Below are 22,269 nucleotides of genomic sequence, written 5' to 3' on the forward strand. Positions count from 1 at the left end.
TTACCAAAGCCTTTGTTTGAGAAACTCAGCTCTATCTATCATTTCCCTCAGGGCATCTTTAATGTCTTTATTTCCTAAGCTACAGATTGAGGGATTCAACATGGGAATCACCACCATGTAGAACACTGACACTGTTTGATCCCTTTCCAGGGCATAGCTAGTACTTGGCTGGGAGTAAATGAAGAGAATGGAACCATAGTACAAGGTGACAGCTGTCAGGTTGAGAGCCACAGATGGAGAAGGCCTTGAGGCAGCCTTGGGTGGGGTGGATCTTCAGGATGGCAGCAATGATGAAGAGACAGCAGGCCAGGATGAGCACAGAGGGAGTGATGACATTGGAGGCAAGTATAAAATAGAGCACCGCCTGGTAACTCTCCTCCACATCACAAGCCAACTTGACAAGTGGAGGCAAATCACAGAAAAAAATCATCAATGAGGTTGTCCCCACAGAAGCTCAGGGTAAATGTTTCACTGGTTATGATGGCTGAGTTCAGAAAGCCACCAAAGTATGAAGCTGCAATGAGACTGGCACATAACCGTGGGACATCACCTGGGAATAAAGCAAGGGGCTGGAGATGGCCACATAGTGGTCATAAGCCATGGCGGCCAACAGATAACACTCACTGTAGGTGAGACCAGCTGAGAAGAAGAACTGAGCTGCACAGCCAGCAAAGGAGATGCTTTTGTCATCAGAAATGCAGGTTACCAGGATTTTGGGGGCATAGACAGAAGCATAACAGAGATCCAGGAATGAAAGGTTTCCAATGAAGAAATACATGGGCATATGGAGCTGAGAATCAGCACAGATCAGATAAATCAGGGTGATATTCCCTAAGAGACTGAAGATGTAAATGATGAGGAAGATGCCAAAGAGAACTCTCTGTAACCAGGGATCTGTCGTGAACCCTAAAAGCATGAACTCCTTCACTGTGGTGGTTTCTCTCATCCATTGATTTTGGGTCTCTTTGGTTCCTTCCTGTGAAAAGATTAGTTAACATGTCATGATTTAAGATACAGCTATGTCAGTTCCCCATCATCTGCCATTGTAGATCACTGAAGAACTCAACTGCTGCAAACACATTTTTCATTATAGGACATGTTTATACTGAGCTGGGTGTCATTTTTGTCAGATAACTGAGGATTATTCTATGCTGTCTTGAAAGATATAGTCATTATGCACAGAACATTGTATGTGTCAAGCATGTATTTTTAATCTAATTGTCCTCCTTTTGAGAGATGGTGACTTGTTCATCTTCTCTTCTGTTTGCACTTAGGGTGATTGGGGACCATGTGGAAGATATCAAAAAGGGACTTTGTTTCCTCTTCACATCCTTGAATCTTTTGTCTTTACTAGAGAATTACATGGAGAAGCATACTTTTATTATTCTAAACATATTCTGGAATATCCTTGGAAGTACATTTACTATAATTTTCTTGAAGACAACACTTATATTTTATTCAATATTTTCTCCACAAAGTCAAGAAGACAGCTATACATAAAGTCAAAAAAAATGTGTAACTTGATAATAGATTTTCTTAGATTATAGGAATTTGAGACCATAGCCACCAGTATGACACTCAAATGTATGCTGAAAGGAAGCAAAAATATTAATCCATGGATAATTGTGTTCAAAATGTTGTTGAATTGCCAATAGAATCAGAGGTTTAAAATAAAATAAAATAAAATAAAATAAACTGGCCAAACTGAATGATTTAGGGGAATATGGTAGGCTGTATATGATCCATAAATATATTCAAGTTCTTTTTTTAAATTGAAGTACAATTGATTTACAATGTTATATTAATTTAAGATGTACAACATAGTGATTCAGTATTTTTAAAGTTTATACTCTATTAAAAGTTATGACAAGACATTTGCTATAATTCTCTGCTGTATAATATATCCTTGTTGATAATCTATTTTATATATAGTAGTTTTTGTCTCAATCTCATAACCCTAATTTACCCCTCCTCTTTCCTTTTCCCTGTTGGTAACCACCAGCTTGTTTCCTGTACCTGTGAGTCTATCTCTGTTTTGCATTATATTTACTTGCATTATTTTTTTAAATTCCACATATAAGTGCTCTCATACAGTATTTGTATCTCTCTGTCTGACTTAGTTCACTAAGCATAATATTCTCTAGGTCCATCTACATTGCCGCAAATGGCAGAATTTCATTCTTTTTTATGGTTGAGTAGTAGTCCATTGTGTGGTGTGTGTGTGTGTGCACGTGCACACACGTGCATGCAAGCATGTGTATACATCTTTTATCGATTCATCTGTTGATGGGCACTTAGGGTGTTTCCACATCATGACTAAACAATGCTGCTATGAACACTGGGGTGCACGTATCTTTTCAAGTCCATATTTTCCTAATTCCTGGAATCTAGGGCTGTTACTTAATGGAGAGAGTTATTAAGTTAAAAAATAAGAGTTTTGAGATAAGAATATTATCAGGGTGAGCCCTGAATACAGCTGTAAATGTCCCTGTAAGCAGGAGGGAAGAGGGAGTTCTGACTTCAGACGCCAGAGAAGGAAGCAGTGTGACCACAGACATGGAGACTCGGTGACACAACCACGAGGAATGCCAGCCCCCACAGAAAGCTTGAGAGGGAAGAGGAGGGTTCTCCTGTAGAGCCTCTGGGTAGAGTGGGATCCTGCCAACACCTTGGTTTTAGCCCCTGATACTGAGTTCTGACTTCCAGAACTGAGAGGGAATAAATTTTTGTTGCTTTAAGCCACCAAGTTTATGGCAGTTTGTTAATACAGGATATATGGAATTCAACCTCTAACCGTCTTCCTTCCTTCAAAATTAGAAGCAGGAGACTGGACTGTTGCCTGCAATGGAGGAAGTACCATCTCTGCTTGTCTAAGTCACAACCCACAGGGACCGTCCGGCCACCCAGCACAATCAAAAAAGGAGTAAATTACAATTGTCAGGGTTTTGAATATAATATTTCTGCTATTAGATCCAAGGCTTTCAAAATCTCTTATGATTGGGGAGAAAGAAAATATTCTTTTTACGTGATAGACTTAAAAGTAAGCTAGAAAAATAAAGGATTGTTCTCTTGGAACTTATCTGTTTGATGGATGGAATCTATAACTTTTAACTTTAAAATAAATGTCAATGCTACATTTATTATCAAAGTAGAAATGATTCATAATAAGCAAAAGAAGACTGGAATAAGTAATGTTTCAAACCTTAGACTTTCAAGGCTGTCAGGGGCTAAGACCTTTTTTAATGAAGCACATTCTTAGAGGCAGCTTAAGATCAGGAGTCAATAGACCCAAGTTCTCATCTGAGTCAGATGCTGTCAATTTTAAATAAAATTATAACCTCTAAAACTTTATTTTCTTACCTACCTTGCTTAGTTCAGTGAGACTTTTATGAGATCACCAATGTGATTATGCACTTTGAAAACTGGAAGTTAAAACTACATATTGCATTCTCTATAACTTCATGATTTCTTCATCTCTGTAACCTATCATTCAGCTCTATATACTTTACCTTCCAAGGATTTCCAACTATATCGATGCTACATCTCCCTAGTTTCATGTGGTCTTATGCAGAATCTCCCTCTTCTTTAATGCATGGCTTTTGTGCAAGCTGGGAAAATGCTGAGCTCACTTGCAGAACTGCAATTGGGAATGTAAACTGCAAAAGATATTTTTTACCTAATCTGTCTCATTTTCCTCTACAGGTATTAAAACATGAAATAGACATACATGTGAATGTCTACATGTGTGGCATCTCTATCAATGCTTTTACAAATAAAAAAGGGTTGAAGATGTCTTAATGCAAGACACAGGGCATAGATAAATAGCGTAAATTTTAAAAAATGGAAAAAGAAAAACAAGCTCCAAACATAGTGTTAAGGCAAGGATAAAACTTACTGAACACCATCAGGTCCTACCCACTGCTCTGTGCAAGCCACAAATCTGCCTCGAAACTTTCTAGCAGCCCATGTACACAATTAGTAGCATTCAAAAGGCAAGCAAATCGACCAAAAAGTTGCTGTTCTTGATACCAACTTTGAAATCATTTCTTCCAAGGATCCTTGTAAAGAGAATGATCAAAATGTAATGAATAATATAATATATTCAATGGTAGTCTTATATATGTAGACACCAAAAAAAGAGGTTTTTTGAGCTACCTTTACTTGCCATTCATTCACAGATTTAAAGCTGGCTGCATGCCTTGTTAGATTCAAGAGACACTCAGAGATCCTCTCCCCACAGAAGATCTCTCCTCTTCATCTCTGAAACATCTCCCTTCATCAGGAGAACTTTTTAAGAGGTAGATGCTACTAGGAGTGGTCATCCAAAAGGATCTGATGTCTTAGTGATCTCTCAATCCTCTCCAGGCTTGAAGGACCTGCTGTCTGTGTCATTCTGTTTGATAATTAATCAGATACTTCTTGAGTTATATATTAAGCATAATAGTACAGTATGACCCCAAGGACATAGCTATATATAAAATCTATCTATATCTATATTTTATATGCAAATCTTAGGTGTTAAAAAGTGACCTGTATAGACAGAAATACAACTGCAGAGATATATTATATACTGAAATAGATTCAGATACTTAAATATATGCAAATAGAGACATAGAGATAAATAGATATAGATTAGTGGAGATACAATTGTACTCCTTCTCTTAAAGAGCCCTATCCCACTCATTTCTTAACACAGAAAAAGAAATATTTCAAAGTCTTGAAAATATTGACCCATACCAACATTTCCACACTCTGACCAACCCTTAAGGATGAATAAGTTTGCGGCAAGATAACAGGAGGGGAAACAGTGGGCCACGCAGAGAGCTACACGTAACTACAGAGGGTTTGTGAGACTGAAAACATCTATCAAGTACACATCTAATTGTCTGTTTCACTGAAAAGGAGGATAAGAACGGAACAAAATACATTTGGAGACATTTCAGCTTTCTCCATCAAATATAATCACAGGAGAGAAAACCTTATTGTATTTCATGAAGTAGAATTATGTTATGGTTGGGTTATACTAAAAAATGTTTTGGTTTTGTCCATATGGTGATTTATTGGCCTTTTACACCAGGTTAATTATTAACGTAGTACTTACCTCATGAACATAAACAGTTATTTTATTTGAATTTCAACTCAAGTTCAGATTTTCACACAGTACCTTAGAATAAAAAGTGCCTTCTAAAAGAACGACAAAAATCCTATTTCCAAAGGCAACAATACTGGGAGAAAATATAAACCTGAGCATCCTGCTGGGATATGCTGCTAAAAGCAAAGATCTCCATGAGCTACTCTGGTGCCAAGTGACCAGTTATAATGCTTAGTTACCTTTCTGGAATGAAGTAGAGACAGATCATTCATCATGAATATAATTGGTCCAATTAACCTGTAAAGTCCTTTGGCTTTGAGTTTCATTCATGCATTTGTGATAAAAGAGAATTCGGCAGAAGGGAATAACCCACAGAATATCAGCACACAAGAGACGCTCAGGAATTATTTGCAGCCCATAAGGATAATGATAGTGATAATGATAAAGACCACACCACATCTCTCTCTGCTTCTAGGTCCAAAGACAGTCCTATCCAAGCAGGACCCAGGTGGAGAGCACAAGGGCTGCCCTGAGAGGGCACGTGCACACACCTGAGGTGCAGTGGGACCGTGCAAAATTTCACTGCAAGGTCTGGGAAGTTTGCCAGGAAGGCAGACTAAGGAAGTTGAATAAAGATGGATAAACCAGGAAATAATAGCAACAGAAGTCCACAGTCAATACAGCTGAGATGCAAGACCGTCCTTTACACACTGTAAAGGAAGGAGTCTAAAGCTTGGGGAGGCAGGAATGATGATGTAGTTTAAGTGTGTGCAACCTATTCAATCATCAGCTAAAACTGTGATTCTCAAAACTTTTGACCTAAGCCACCCTTTACACTCTTAAAAAAATTACTGAGGACCCCAAAGAGATGTTGTTTATGTAGGTTTTATCAATCAATATTTACCATTTCAGATATAAAAATAAGAAATGTTTTATTAATTAATTAAAAATAAAGAATATACCCATTTGCATATTAACATAAAATAGATTAATAAATACAGATAACTATATTCCCATACCAAGAAAAAAGTGGTGAGCAGAGTTTTATATTTTTAATTATATTATATTATAATTATATTATATTTATAAATGTCTGGCTTTAACAAGACAGCTGAATTCATATATATGTTTTCAATTCAGTGTACAGTTGATCCTAGAACAACACAGATGTTAGGGATACCCACCCTCCCTGGAGTCAAAAATCCACATGTAATTTATAGTCAGCCCTCCATATACATGGCACCTTTGTATCTGCAGTTTCGTGTTGTGGATTCAAACAGGGGACTGGATTGTAGCATTTACTATTGAAAACAACCCACATAGAAGTGGACCCACACAGTTCAAACACCTACTGTTCAAGGGTCAACTGTCTCAATGTACATTGTTTGGGTTGAAGCATATGAAGAAAATTAAGTCTTAAACACACAGGCAATTAGAAAAGGGGAGGATATTTAAATTGTCTCCAGACAATTGTGATACTCTTTTCTGACACTATAACAAAACCCAAATAGTATTCTTTAAGTTAACTTCAATGTAAAATATACAGCCAGTATCTGTAAAATCACAGGCTCTGATGAAAATACTGAGCGTATGGACTCCATGAAAGTGTAAGACCACCCCACCCCCCGCAGCAAGTTCCCTAATCTGCACTCTGAGAACCTGTCATGAAATAAGCACAGGAAATGTGTGAGAGATGTAATTATAGATTTATGTAAAATGTACAGTGAGAGGAAAGTGAGAGAGTCAGCATCAGATTTATAAGGGAAATAAAATAGTGCAATAGTCTGACAAGGTTTGTATAAAGGAAGAGAGATTAATTTGTGTTGAAACATCATAAACACTGATTGACTAGTAAGCTATTGCTTCTCAGCTTCAAGCCCACTCCCATACTGCGCTTCAGGATGCTTTGACTGGGACACTGCAAACCGCAAGGCAGAGGGAGGCTGGAGGCCTGGAGAGGAGGAACAGACTTGCTCCTTTCTGCTTTCACTTTCCGTTCCATCAGTGTCACCCTAGAGATGCTTCTTCACCCCAGTATAGCAATGTTGTTCCTGCAGTAGCATTTGACACCAGCTTGCAGTCTTTCCAACACCTTGTTACAGCACCTCAAAGACAAATGCCTCAAATATATGGGACTCAAGATCATGTGGCAGGTGAGGAGTGGAGGGCCCCTGAACCTCCCTGAAGAGCTACAATTTCTCTGAGGTAGGTGTTTTAGCTTTTCAGGCTCTTCAAATTTTTTAAGTTTTAATAATCTCAACTTTTCCCCCTTTTTTTGCCCCAGCCCTACATGCTGTGGCTGCTTCCTAAAGTTGCTACTTCTTTCATACTCAAGTTTTCTTCTTGGTCTTTTCAGTGCTTCAGCCATTCGAATAGCAATTCTTTTCATTTAAATTTTCTCTGTCAATATAATTGCTGGGGTTTCTGTCTCCTGGTAAGACCCTCACTGATACAAATTTTTTTTTAACAAGAAAACCATAAATGCAAAGACTTGGAAGTATGCAAAAAATTAACTCATGAATGAATGAATTATAATACATTGAGTCCTTGTAATACATGAGTCCTTTTCCTCAAAACCCTTAAAGTTTATCGGAGAGAAGACTTGTTTCAAAACCTGCTCTATTTTGTTAAATTTCTTAGCACATTCTGTCTTTTATTCCCCTGATTGGCTCCCGCACAAATTAAGTCCAGAAAGCCCTAACTTGAGGCAGGCATGGTCATAACCATTCCTAATCTCATTTATCCTCCCTAGAATCCCATATCTACCACTATCTCCAAGTACAGGTAGGAGACTGGTTTAGGAAGCTTAGATCAGTTACCTGAGGCACCCAGATGGCAGGAGCTGGAACTGGGGATTTAAATTAGGCCCTCTGTCTGCAGACACTCCGAATAAAGGAAAACAAAATCTTCCTTGGAGATTGCTTTCATCATTGCAATAACAGTTTGTAATAAAGTATGAAAAATTTTAAAATGAAACTACATTTACTTTCACTCCCCCAACTAAGAGGGATGCTGCTGGCAGGCTGATCCAATACCCCACTTCACACACACCAGACAGACTATTCACATGAAGACAGCAGGTCTTGTCTGATTTTCCCCCAGAGGTTTATCTCGGGTTTACCAGTTTTCAGTTCCTGTAACCCTTGCTGAACCTGCTGCAATGCATTATCTCGAAAACGTCAGCCCCATCTGGCTGCCACCCTTCCGTGTTTAGACTCCTGTGCCATCAGTGGACTTCTGGCCACTGGTTCCTCCTGCTTTCCATCCTGCCTCCACACAGCTGCTCTGATGATTCTCCAATAACTTATACCATATTTTTACTCTAGTATCTTAAGACCTATCCTACTGGTTCCCCATTTTCTACAAAATTGAAACAGTTCTGTATATGGGTGAGCTTAAACTGTGGGCCTGTTTTAATTCAAGTTATTTCAGGGGCCATAAGGATAGACACAAGTGTGGGTGCATAAATGTAAATTTACACACAGAACCAAGGAGCTTCCTTGGGCAGCGCTCAGCCTGGGGAAAAAGGAGTCCAGTTGTGCAGACTTCATCCAGGAGCATGGGGGCAGAGGTTATTTGTGGAACACTGTGGACTAAGTTGTTATTCAGCCATCAAAGAGAAGGAAACCTTTCTATTTGTGAAAACATGGACAAACCTGGAGGACACGTTGCTGAGTATTCTGAGGCAGAAAGAAAAATACTGCAGGAACTCACCTATGTGTTAAGTCAAAAAAGTCAAACTCCTAGAAGAGAGTAGGATGGTAGTTGCTGTGGCTGGGCAGTGGGAGAAATGGGGAAATGTTGGTCTAAGGGTACAAACTTTCAGTTTTAAGATTAAGTTCTGGGGGTATAACCTACAATGTGATGACTGTAATAAATAATACTGTATTGTACACTTGAAATCATCTAAGTGCTCTTACAAAAAATTACGGTAAATACATGAAGTGATGTATGTGCTAATTAGCTTAATAATCACAATCATTTCACAATGCATATTGAAGTATCATGTCGTACATCTTAAATATATAAAATGTTTTGTTTGTAAATTTCAAAAGCATTGCCTTTTGATGGAGTATGCAAGGATTCATATCTGAACCTTGGAAAGAAAAGGAAGAAATGATAGTATGTCGGTCAAAGTGCTGTATCTTAGAATCTCTGTAAAATCTACAAATCACTCCTGCACCATGACTTCAAGTCTTTCATCACTACAGGTGGGATAGGAGAGCACTAAATACAATTAGTGACACTGTGCACGAATGATATGTTTACAGATTTTACTTTTCTATATAATTATTTATGTCCACATGTGCACAGTCAAAAAGTACATTCCAACTTCATCCTAGCAAGGAAAGACACTATCCTTGGAGAACTTTTGCCACCTTGTGGTGTGTAAGAATAACGTCACGTGCAGAGTATCTGTACAAGAGGCACCTTCCACCAGCCAGGCTCTGCCACTCCAAATACTCACAGAATCCAAGTCCTTCCAAGTGTCCATGACCAAGAACCCCAATCTCGTAGCCCTTATCATGCTGAACAATTTACATGTATTTGCAGCTGTCTGTTTCCCTGCCTCTTCCCTAAACCACAACCCCCAAGAAAGCTGGGTCAAAATTTACCTTTGCTCACCAGTGCATTATACCCCTGCCCTATCCTGGCCCCCTGCACAGCACCCAGCATGGGAGCACGTGATAAATTCATGCTGAGTGAGTGAGTTAGTTAATATGCTGAAACATATTCATCTCTGAGTTATTGTTTAAGTTAAAAAAAATAAACAATGCCACAGTGTGTACAGTATCTTCCCATCTGCCAGGGTATGCAAAGATATATCCATACATATTCCTGTAAATGGATACAAATCCTCTGAGAGGAAACACAGAACTGTTTATACTGACCCATGTCAGACAGGGAAGTGGGAGGTCTGGGCTGCAACCATCACTTCTTATCATGTGCTCATTTGCATAACTTATTGGAATATTTACCGTGTGTATATTATTTTTAATGTAAATGCATAAACAATAAATAGTATAGTGACTGCTGAATGTAGACAACAAATTACTCATACTTTTTTATGATGTGAAAGGGAGAAACTAAACCTCCACATTCTTCTTTTATTTTTTTACCTGTATATAGTTAAGGTGTATAACGTGATGTGCAGTATACATATACACAGTGAGATAATTATTACAGTCCAGCTGATGAACATATCCATCTCCTCACATTATTATCATTTTTGGGGTATGGTGAGAACACCTGAGATCCATTCTCTTTGCAAATTTCCAGTATAATATGAAGCAACTATTAACTAGGGTCACCATGCCTTACGTTCAATTTCTAAAACTTATTCTTCCTTACACAACTGAAACCTTGCACGCTCTGACATCCCCCTATTTCCCCCATATCTCTGCCCCCAGTAACCTCTATCCTACCCTCTACCCATACGGATTTGACCTTTTTAGATTTCACATGTAAGTGAGATCATACAATATTTGTCTAAGTCTGGCTTATTTCACTTAAGATAATATTCTCCAGATTCATCCATGTTATTGCAAAACACAGGATCTCCCTCATTTTTAAAGCAGATTATATAGACATAGATATATAGATATAATCACTATTTCTTTACCCATTTATCCATCAAGGACATTTAGATTATTCAAGGTATTGCTTTTATTTTCTTTGGTTGTGTACTGAGGAGTGGGATTACTGGATCACATGGTAGCTCTATTTTTAGAGGAACCCCCATACTCTTCCATAATGCCTGCAACAATTTACATTTCCATCAAAAGTGCACAGGGTTTGCTTTTATTCACACTTAGACTACACTTATCTTTTGTCGCTTTGGTAATAGTCATCCCAACAGGTTTGAGGTGATATCTCACTGTGGGTTTAATTTGCATTTTCCTGATGACTAGTGATGCTGAGCATATTTTTATACACCTATTGGTCATTTGTATGTCTTCTTTGGGAAAAAATGTCTATTCAAGTCTTCTGTCCATTTTACAGTAAGGTTCTTTCTTTTTTGTTGTTGTTTATTTATTTATTTATTTATTTATTTATTTATTTATTTATTTATTTATTTATTTATTTACTATTAAGATGTTTGAGTTCCTTACTATTTTGAATATTAACTCATTATCAGATCTATGATTTGCAAATATTTTCTCCCAACACATATGCTGTCTTTACATTATGTTGATTGTCTTCTTTGCTGTGCAGAAGCATCTTAATTTGCTATAGTCCATTTTAGCTTTTGTTCATTTTAGCTTTTGTTTTCTGGGCTTCGGTGCCATATTCAAAAAACCATTGCCAACACCAGTGTCAAGGATCTTTCCCCTACATTTTCTTCTAGTTTTTACAGTTTCAAGTCTTACATTTAAATCTTTAATTGATTTTGAGTTGATTAGTACATATGCTGTAAGACCAGGGTCCCCCATCTCTCTTTTGCATAAGGACACATGCCTTTTTATTGCAAACTTCTCATTTTTATCTTAAACCTTAGCACTGTAATGTCTATTTGGACATATGTCATCATTTCAGGACCCCCCTCCAAGCTAGTTTAAGGTTTGCTCTGTCACATGTTTGCTCTACTTAGTGTGTGTATGTGTGTGCATAGTATGTATGTGTGTATATATATGTCTGCACATGCCTTGCATTGGCTAAACTACATTTTCTGCATTTTTTTAACTTTTGAGTCAGAAGCATCTGACCAATAAGTATAAATGTTATATATATCATTATGAAAATAATATTGCTGTGAGGTAATAAGCCATATGTGAATGTTGTATTCAGCTTTAGGGTTTGCATTTAATTTTAAAGTATTCACCTTCTTTCACATTTATTTAAACTATATTCCTATTTACTAAGTGGGGAGGGGGCTTTTTCACATAGCATTTCATTGTTAATAAGTCAATACCTGTTCTGTTTCTGGGACGTTCTTTTTGTGAATTTTTTTTTTAATTTGAAAGACATAAATATTACCTATATTAAAAAAATAAAATATATTTGCATAGCTATATCCATTAAAAATATTATATCAATCAAATATATTACAGAGGAAAGATTCATTTAAAAAATTTGGGTAGAAAAGAGAACAAAGTAGAGGTAATAGAGAATAAGTGTCATTATGTCATTATTATCCTGAGTGCTTGAAACTATTTTCTTCCCTTTATTGGCTTCATCAGAAAGGACCAGGATGCACTGACTTTCTTTTCAAAAATTCTTTTTAAATGCTCTATCATAAAATTCTAAAATTCCACAAAGACATGATTATCTTTTTTTTTTTAATAGAAGTTCCTTTGGGAACAGTCATGAGTTAATCATAAAATCTTTCATATTCCCTTTCAGTGTGATTAGCTATTTGAGTTTTCCTTCCTTCTTTCTTTCCTCTCTTGTTTTATGAGCAGGTACCATGTACCCTACAAGGAATGATTGCTCTAAATATCAGGAGGACCAGGTTCTTAACCAGACTGAGCTTCCAGCTAACCCCATGACTCTGAGCAGATCAATTCTTTACTTCTTAGCAGATCATCTCTAAGGTAGTTTTCACTTCTAACATTTCTGTGACTCCAAAAACAAAAAAAAAAAACCAACACCCTATACTTGAGTTTGGAACCTGAGCATTCAGTAGTTAACTCTTCAGAGAAATAATTAGAGCAAAAAGCTGAAGTAAAATATGCCAATGTGAGACTAAGGCTGCAAGACCCAACATTTTTACTGATCTTTCTAACAAGATGCCTTGGGCATTATTAAGACTGATTGGGTGCTCAGAGATGGGCAGTTACTAAACTTGAAAGAAATTATTTGCCTCACTCCTAAACAAGTTTCAGAGGAACTAATTAATGAAGACACTTCAAAGTAAGAAAACTTCTTGGGTGATAATTGCTCTTCAGCATCAAAGTTAGCTCCTGGGGCCTGATACAAGTCAGACAACAAAGCACTGGCCTTGGGGATAGGCAATGCCTTTGTAAATTGATGCAAGGCAGGAAGGCGGCTTTCTAACAGTATCAGCTCATTGATCACTATCCTGGCTTCTTGGATTAGATCTTTTGCCCTACAAAACAAACAAAAGAAAACTTCATTCCAATTTAGAAAAAAGTGGCAAACCCAGAAGATTAAATTAATTGGTAAAAATCAGAAGATGGAGACAAGGCTGTAATTCAAAATCTTCCTACGTTGAAGAACATGTGTCTTGATCTGAAAGGGCTATATATTTTATTTTCTCCATTACATGACATTTCAGAAAAGGCAAAAAAACAGACAGAGAAAAATATCAGTGATTGCCAGGGGTTCAGAGGACAATGGATATGCTGAGCAGGTGAAGCACGAGAGATGTTACCATGGAAAATTAGGTAAAGGATACATGTGATCTCTCTGTATTATTTCTTACTGTTGCATGTGAGTCTACAATTATCTCAAAATAAAAAAGCTTAATTAAAACAGAACAAAACAAAGTAACGTGTGTCTAAATTGGAATACCAGCTCTTGATCTCAAGCAAGTTATTTAAACCTCTTCAGCTTCAGTTTCTTCAACTGTAGCAACAGGTTAAATAATGGTGCCTGCAATGAAGAATTAAAGGAGGCTGTGCGTATAGTGTGCCTGTGTCACAGTAAGAACTCAGTTAACATTCATCGTCATTTTATTGTTTAATCATCACTCTTATTCTCACTCAGGCTGTTGTACTAGTTCCTCCCAGGTCCGCTCCCCTCTACCCACTCTTCATCCCTGACCATCCTACACAAAGCCACCTCTCCGACTGGGTAGCCCTGCATGTTAGAAATGTTGACCTCTTCCTGGAAAAGGAAGAATATCCCAACTCCCCAAACTAATTAGACCATAATCTGACTCCATCCTTTTTGCCTTTCACACGCCACACTTTATGTCACAGTTCCTATAATCCCAGTGACCCCTTACTTGTCATCATTATGCCCTTCCATGTGCCATTCCTTCCACCTGGTATGCTCCTCACCTTTGCCAGATGTCCACATCCTACTGTCACTGCCAATCTCAAGGGTCACCTCCTCCACCATGGTTAGTCACCGCCTAGTCTGATATGAAGTTTCCTTGTTTCCTTCCTTCCCTCCTTACTTCCTTTAAGTCGTCATCACTGTTTCCTTCTTATGACACTTACATTCCATCATGAATTTTAGTTGTACATTAGCTGTGCTTTATTGGGGTGGGAATTTACTAAGGATACAGACTTTTTTTTTTGGTTATTTTTATTAATAGTAAAAGCAAATGCCAACAAATCATAAAGTATTTTAGCCTTCATAAATTATCCTTAGTTTGTTCCTCAGAAATGGCTGTAATTCTGTTCTATAAATGAGAAAATGAGGCCTTCCTAGGAGCGAGGTAGCTTCTGGAGATCACAGATAAAATGAGTGACAAAGTTAAGCCTTAAACTACTCTGTGACTTCCTATGCAGTCATCTTCCCAAGCCAGTATTTTCTTAATCTTATGTGTACAAGGTCAAGGGTCCTGTATCAGTGTTGTCAATGGTCTTATGCCCTCAGGCTTCCCACATAAACATATATCTGCCAGGGTATTAGTTGGATCTCAATTTTACAAAATTATGCAAAAATTATAGGCATTTAACTTTCCCAATCCTCTCCTCTCTCCCCACTTTCTGCTCCTTCCCTCTCCCCAAACACAGTGTTTCCCACCAGCGGGTCTACAGGCCCAGAACCTCCTAAGAGCCTTTAGAAGAACCTCATCATGACACTGGGGCCTCAAGTTTAAAACCAGGTAAATCAAAATGTGGAGCAGAGTAGAGAATGTATCTTTTACACGAGGAAATGATAATAAATCAAATATCTGAAGCCTGTACTCTGGCAAGGCAACATTTAAAACAGTGTTATTGACTGATAATGAGTAATAAATAGATTAGCCAGGCTTCTTCTCAAATTCCAGCCTAAACCAAAACTAAATAAAAGGAGAGTTACTACCCATGAAAAGGACAGTGGTGAATTAAGTAGACATTCTGAAGAGAATTTCAGGGTCCTTTTTAAGTAGATATTATTAAAACACTCTCATTCTAGAAAGCTTAAACAATAATGACACAGAGAGAAAAAGTTTTAAAGTCATATGTGATCTCATTATACAAATAAAACTGCTACTAATTTAGATGGCTCATTTTTTTTTCTTTTTTTTAATCTTTCTTCCTTGTTTAGTGTTTTGAAAATAGGTATATAACATTTTATTTTTATTTCTTATTTAACCAGGTAACAAATAATACCTTCATGGTTTTGTAGACACTTGGTTGAGACTGGTAATAGCTAAATCATATTTCTTTATAAAGGACATAATGCTCTAGTTCACTGGGCTTAAATGTTCAACAGAGGGAAATAACTATTTTAGTAGTTCATTGTCCCATCTGTCACTTGGAGCATCTGGGCCTGCAACTTTTACTTTCAAGGATGAAAGTCATAAAAAGACATTTTCAAATCATTATGAAGTTCCCTTTTTTTTTTTTTTTTTTTTTTTTTTACAAAAATAGAGTCTTGGATACTTCTTTAAGGCAGAGTATGTTCCCTTAGTCTACATAAATCCTGTCAGTTTTTTTTTAATCATCGTAAAATATGTACAACATAAAATTTATCATTTTAACCATTCAGGTGTATAATTCAGTGACATTAAGTAAATTCACACTGCCCCACAATCACCACTACCATCATCTCCAGAATTATTCTTTCACCATCCCAAACTGAAACGCTGCACCTGTCATCAATAACTCCATACTATCCCTTCCCCCGCCCCGGTGTCCACAGCTCTACTTGCTGTCTGTGTGAACTTGACTACTCTTAGTACCTTTTCTAAGTGGAATCACACAGTATTTGTCCTGGCTTGTTTCACTTAGCTTAATGTCTTAAACTCCATCCATGGTGTAGCACGTGTCAGAATTGCATTCCTTTTAAGGTTGAATCATATTCCATTGTATGGATATACATTTGATTATCTATTTTTTTGTCAGTGGGTATTTGGATTGTTTCCACATTTTCGACTACAGTGAATAGTATTACTATCAGTATCAGTCACCTTTTTAGACATGCAAAGACAAACCAAGGATTTTCTGCTGAGATAAGGATGATCACATAAATATTAGTCATTTATAAACACTCATTCAAAAAATAGTCTTAAGCAACTACTCTGTAGCATAGGAATGATAGTGAACAAAAAGAGCTTTTCAATAGATGTACCATTTTCATTATAAGGAGAAATCTCAACATTGCATTTGTCAAAAAGAGAAAACGAACAGCTTCAACATCATGTCTTTCAATTTAATGTCAGGTCTTTAAATATTTAAGTGAAGTAAAAATTAAATTTTAAATTATTACTAAAAATTATTCTTCATGCTGTACACCAGAAATTAACACAACATTGGAAATATACTATAATTCAATTTTAAAAAAATTAAGTATTCCTCAGACATTGTGCACAGTCATTTCAACCAAAATCTTAAGGTAAAACTGTTGGAAGCAAACTCAAGTTTTCCATTCAAAATTTTGGAAAAAAATTATTTATAGCTTTTATATAAATTCAAAACATATTCTCATCATTTTGTATATTATTATTATATATTTTAAAATAATAAAATATCTGAACAAGTCCTCTCCCACTGTCTTCAGGGTGCTGAAGAGTTACCATTTTTCTTTCTTGTACTGTGACATGGACTATGTTGAGCACTGCCATGATTAATTTCATATGTTAATGTGGCTGAAACGCAGTGCCCACATATGTGGTCAAACATTATTCTGGATGCTTCTATGAGGGTGTTTTTGGATAAGATTAACATTTAAGTGAACTTGGAGTAAAATTAATCACACTCCATAATGTGGGTAGGACTCATCCAATAAGGTGAAGGCTTGAATAGAATAAAAGACTGATCTTTCCTGAGCAAGAGGGAAACCTGCCACATATGGCTTCTTTCAGATCTGAACTACAGCATTGGATCTTCCTGGGTCTTTAGCCTGATGGTCAGACTTGAACTGTCTCATGGACTCTTCCCTGCACCTCCAGTCTGCTGTCCACACTGCAGCTCCTCCAGCATCTTGAGTTAATTCCTTAAAGGAAATCTCACTCTACCTTTACACCCACCTCATATTGGTTCTGTTTCTCTAGAGGACCCTTACAAACACAAACATCAGTGATAATAGCAAACAACTAGTGCTCATTACCTACCAAGGCACCATTCTGGTCGTTTTACAAAAATAACTATGTAACTATGGTTATCATCATCCCCACTCTATATATGTGGTTATAGAAGCTCAGAGAGGTTAAGTAACTTGCTCAGGTTCACACAGCTGGTAGGTGCCACAGACAAAATATGAACCCATGTTTGGCTATTATCTAATATTTAATATACTGCCTCTCTAGAGCTAAATGAGAATACCACTTTTCAAACTGCAACTGAAGCCCTATTAATGGAAATATTCATAAAATCACTTTAGTAGGTCATGACCAACATTGTTTAAAGGAATAGAATAGAATAAAGCAAGAGTCATCAGAGTTTTTCTATAAAGGGCTATTAGTAAATATTTTAGGGCTTGTTGGCATGCTGTCTCTGTGACAACACTCAACTCTGCTCTTGTTGCCCCAAAGCAGCCATGGACAAGCATAAATCAGTGGCTCTGGTTTATATATTTTTGTCCCACAGAGGACATCCAGATACATTTTTGTTTTAATGACCGGGGTGGAGGATGCTACAGGCATCTAAAAACTAGAGGCTAGGTTGTGATTAAACATCTTACAATGCAAAGAATGGTGCCCACAGCCAGTTATCCAGCCCAAAATGTCAATAATGGAGCTGCTGAGAAACTCTAATGTAAAGATGGCTGTCTTCTAATAGAACTTTATTTATGGACACCCAGATTAGAACTCCAAATAATTTTCTTAGGTGATTATTCTGCTTTTGATTTCCATTTAAAAATGTAAAAACCATTCTTAGCTTGCACGCTGTACACACGCAGGTGGCGGGCTGGATTTGTCCCACCAGCCATAGTCTGCCAGTCCCTGAATGGTTTTCAGCACAGTTTTACATCTTGTCAAAGCAAAGAACATTAAACATGACAAGAGTACATTCCATCAAGATTTCAAAAAAGGCAGATCAGTTCATACACAGCGAATCAGTAAGGCCTTGGCGCCTGGAAAGGGAGTCTTATCATCGAAGGAGTTCCAGCATTGGTGTCCCAGGATGGGAGGCATTTCATCTTTATGCTTAAAAACCAGGACGTTTTTACTCCTGGCCAGTGCACCCTTTTTTTTATGGTTAACACAAATGTACAATGTATGTCTAACAGGCCACAAAGCAAGCTGTTCCAATTAGCATAAAGTTTAAGTTAAATCATGTATAAGCCAGAACGACTTCTCCAAAGCTCAGTATATGAAAATTTATTCCATCAGAATATAATCTATAAAAATATCATTGTGCTGTACATCCGAAACTAATATAATACTGTAAGTCAACTATACTGAATAAAAAGTAATTTGAAAAATATTCCTTCCTCATGCCTTTCTCTTTTCAATTTCTAAGAAACTAAGAAAAATTTAGAAGACATGAGTAAAGAATATTGGCAAATCTTCTCTTTGTCACTCCTCAAAGTGCAATTAATTCTACCTCAAGTGGAAGGAAATATCTGTATCTCAACCACATCTTCCCTTTCCCTATGAGACAATGGTTTTCAAACTGTGACCTGGAACAGTATTTCCACTGCGTGCATGTTACTAAGAGTTCTTCACAAAAGGCTCTACTTCCAAACAAGTTTGGGAAACACTAACTTCATCAAATATAAACAAGTTTATTTAGTGTCAGATTTCTATGAACATTCTGTATGAGTCACCAAGGGGTGGGGTGGTGAAGTGTATAAGATGTAGTCTTCCTCAATTTATTTCATTATGATCTTTCTCTATGTCTATTAATTACTCACAGAGTTGGGGGGCATGCTACCTTGGGAAGATTCACTAGTCCATGTGGTATCTTCTGCTCCCTCTGTCCCAAGCACACAAAAGGCCAAAGAATGAAGAAGACTGACATATGACAGTCATTGATTACTGATTATTGATTATCAATGCGTATCACAGGCATGACATTGCCTGTGATAAAGGCACTGGCTACAGTGGAGACCTGCCTATGAATCTGGGTAGCCCCCACAGCTCACTGGTTTCCTTAGAGGACACAATCCCCATAACGGATCAGCAGTTACCAACTCACTTGGCAGGCTGGGTTTCATTAAAGTCTATTTGGAGTATGTGACAGTGTCACAAGAAGCCGTCTGTGCCCCAAAGTAACTAAGTCAATAAAACAGGAGCAGTAGACACGCAGATGTGGGTCTCTAGGCTACAATGTCTGAAGGCAGCAGGAGGCAATACAAGATCAATACAAATCCACGCATGCAGTGATTGTTATGGTCCAGATGGTGTGTAAAGTGCTTAATAATGCATTGCCTTCTGCAGTGTTTCAGAGAATCTCATCCCAAATGTGGCTTTATCGTGGTATGTTGATCTTTGTTTCAAAAGAGCCTTTTATTGAACATCTTATTCTGAAACACTCCCATTATCCAAAAAGTAAATAAAACAAAATAAAAAATACTTCTCAGAAACAATACTATAGGATAAATATTGTCCTTGGTTTACATGCAGAAAAACCACTTAAAAGCACACAGATAATTCATGAGGGTTCCCATATTCCTATTCTCATCCCCTCCTCCAAGATACAGCAGAGAAGAGGGTTTTCATGCCTCTCTAGGTCTCACTGCTTTCCCTACAAGCTGAGAGCACTATAAATTGTGGGACACAAACAGTACTTAAAACCCAGTGCAGAGAGAGAAAAATATCTTATGATATCTCTTATATTTGGAATCTTAAAAAAAAAAAAAAGCCAAACTTGTTTACAAAATAGAAACAAACTCACAGACATAGAAAACAAATTCATGTTACCAGAGGGGAAGGGGTGGCGGGGGATAAATTAAGAGTTTGAGATTTGCAGATACTAACTAATATTTACAAAATAGATAAACAAGAATTTCATACTGCATAGCACCGGGAACCATATTCAATATCTTGTAGTAACTTATGGTGGAAAAGAATTTGAAAACGAATATAAGTATGTTCCTAAATGGCTGAAGTACTGTGCTGTACACCAGAAATTGACCCAACATGGTAAACTGACTGTACTTCAATAAAAATTTAAAAAAAGAAACCCAGTGCAGAATTATAGGATAAATTAACTAAGCTATTATTTCTGACAGTTTCATTAATTATACAAAGCAAACATAAAGATCTTTATTCTGAAAACATTACCACAGAAATACAAAAAATAACTCTGTGATTATGTACATTTTCTCAGTCAATGGAAATCTCACAGTATTGAAAATTTGTAAGGTATTTGTAAAGTACTGGTAATGAAGCATCAGGTAATATTACAGAAACCAACTTTTTTTTTTACATGCAGCAATGTTTAGGGACTGTCACAGGTGGGAAAAAAATGCTTTAGTCAGTGTCAACATGGTAAAATAGCCTCTATTTATTGAGAATTTATTATAACAAGGCACATAACTAGGTTTCTGCCATTTACTATCTGATTTAAATTATAACAGGATGCTCAGATGCTGTCTTGGAGTTTTTAGCAGAGGCCCCTGAATCATGGACAAAATACTCTGTGGCTGAACTTGCTGAATTTTCACACAGAGCATGTGGATGCCCCTCCCTAAGGCTGTGGGAACATCTCACCCTGGAGCCTCCAGGGTTGGCAGATCAGATCATTCACCTCTGATCTCTCTAACCCTAGGGAAGAGGAAGCTGTGGAGAGGAGGCAAAGACAATTCAGGGAGGATTTCTTTGGAGAGAATCGTCAATAGGCTACTCTTTTCCCATTACAAGTCAGGGGACAGAGCCTGCCCTTCCAGACTTTGGAAGGACCAGAAGTGCCTGCAGTCCCCGTGAGTCAGATATGGGCCTGATGGAAGAGGGAACATTCTGGGTCATCTTAAAAAGGGACTCCCTCAAGTCAACCTTCTGGAGGGGTGGGATAATCACAGCCCAGAGTCAAGGTCAGAAGCCAGAGAGCTGCAGGACTGTCCAGACAGAGGAGGACCTGGCTTCACAGAGGACTAAAGGGCTGAATTCGGGGGTCACAGGTAGTTGGGGTGAGGGGCACTCTGGCTCTGAGGAACCCACCAAAGCATCCTCCAAGAGAAAGAGCCAGTAATCGGGCATCTGTCATTAAAGGATGCTGACACCAGATCCCAACTAGTCCCATCAACTTTCCCTGCTCTCTGGCCCCTCTTCCTTCCACCCTGGCCTTTGATCCAGGACTGGCCACACACAGCAGTGAGAGTGGGAAAGGAGGTGCTGCAATGAACCGAGAGTTGGATTTGCCCCCTTTCACCACTCAGGCTCCAGAGCCCAGGATGAAGGAAGGACAATGTTTCAATATGGAAAAGGGTGTGTCATTGGACATTACAGTGGACTTGACATTTTGATACCTGGAAAAGGAAATCATTTGTTTCTTCTGAGTGCAAGGAAAAACTCTTGGATCTGTCTGTGATGTCAGGGAGTGGTAGGAAGGGCTGGAATAGCACAGCAGCATTTTGAAGGGGCAATAATGAAAGTGAGTAATGCTGCCTCCTGCTTCTCTCCTGTGAACATCAGCTCCTTTACAAGACTAGTCACAGAGCTTCGGTAGCTTTGGCAATCCTCTCCCTGGCTTATTGGCTGGGTTAAAAGACAGCCCTAAACAATCAGGACCTACTGTCAGGCACAGGGAACTAGATTCAACTTCTTTTAAGGACCTGTAATGGAAAAGGATCTGAAATGTATGTATATGTGTGTGTGTGTGTATATATATATAAGTTTATGTATAACAGAATCACTTCACTGTACACCTGAAACTAACACTGTAAATCAACTTCATTTCAATAAAAAATAAAACTAAAAAAAAAAAAAAAAGACAACCCTAAAATCATAAAAGTCAAGTGAGAGATCTAGGGTTCTCAATCCAGGATTAGAACATGGGTGACTTCTACAAAATTCCAGCTCTTTCCTGCTCAATACTGCCTCCACTCCCCTTCCCATTACCACATTGCAAACTCCTGGAAAGGAAGAAATATTGAGGAATCTGAAACACTGTGCACCTACCCTATAACACCTTGGTTTGAAAATGTTGCTGTTTCCACTAAGTGGTTTT

The 22,269-nt window shown here is 37.7% G+C and overlaps 1 pseudogene; it reads right to left on the reverse strand.

Annotated features, from left to right (window-relative positions):
• On the reverse strand, positions 1-14,119 carry LOC141576093 (olfactory receptor 9G19-like; annotated as a pseudogene).
• Between the last annotated feature and the right edge of the window lie 8,150 nt (positions 14,120-22,269).

This window comes from Camelus bactrianus, chromosome 36 (genome assembly GCF_048773025.1).
Source record: "Camelus bactrianus isolate YW-2024 breed Bactrian camel chromosome 36, ASM4877302v1, whole genome shotgun sequence".
In the NCBI taxonomy this organism is placed as follows: Eukaryota; Metazoa; Chordata; class Mammalia; order Artiodactyla; family Camelidae; genus Camelus; species Camelus bactrianus.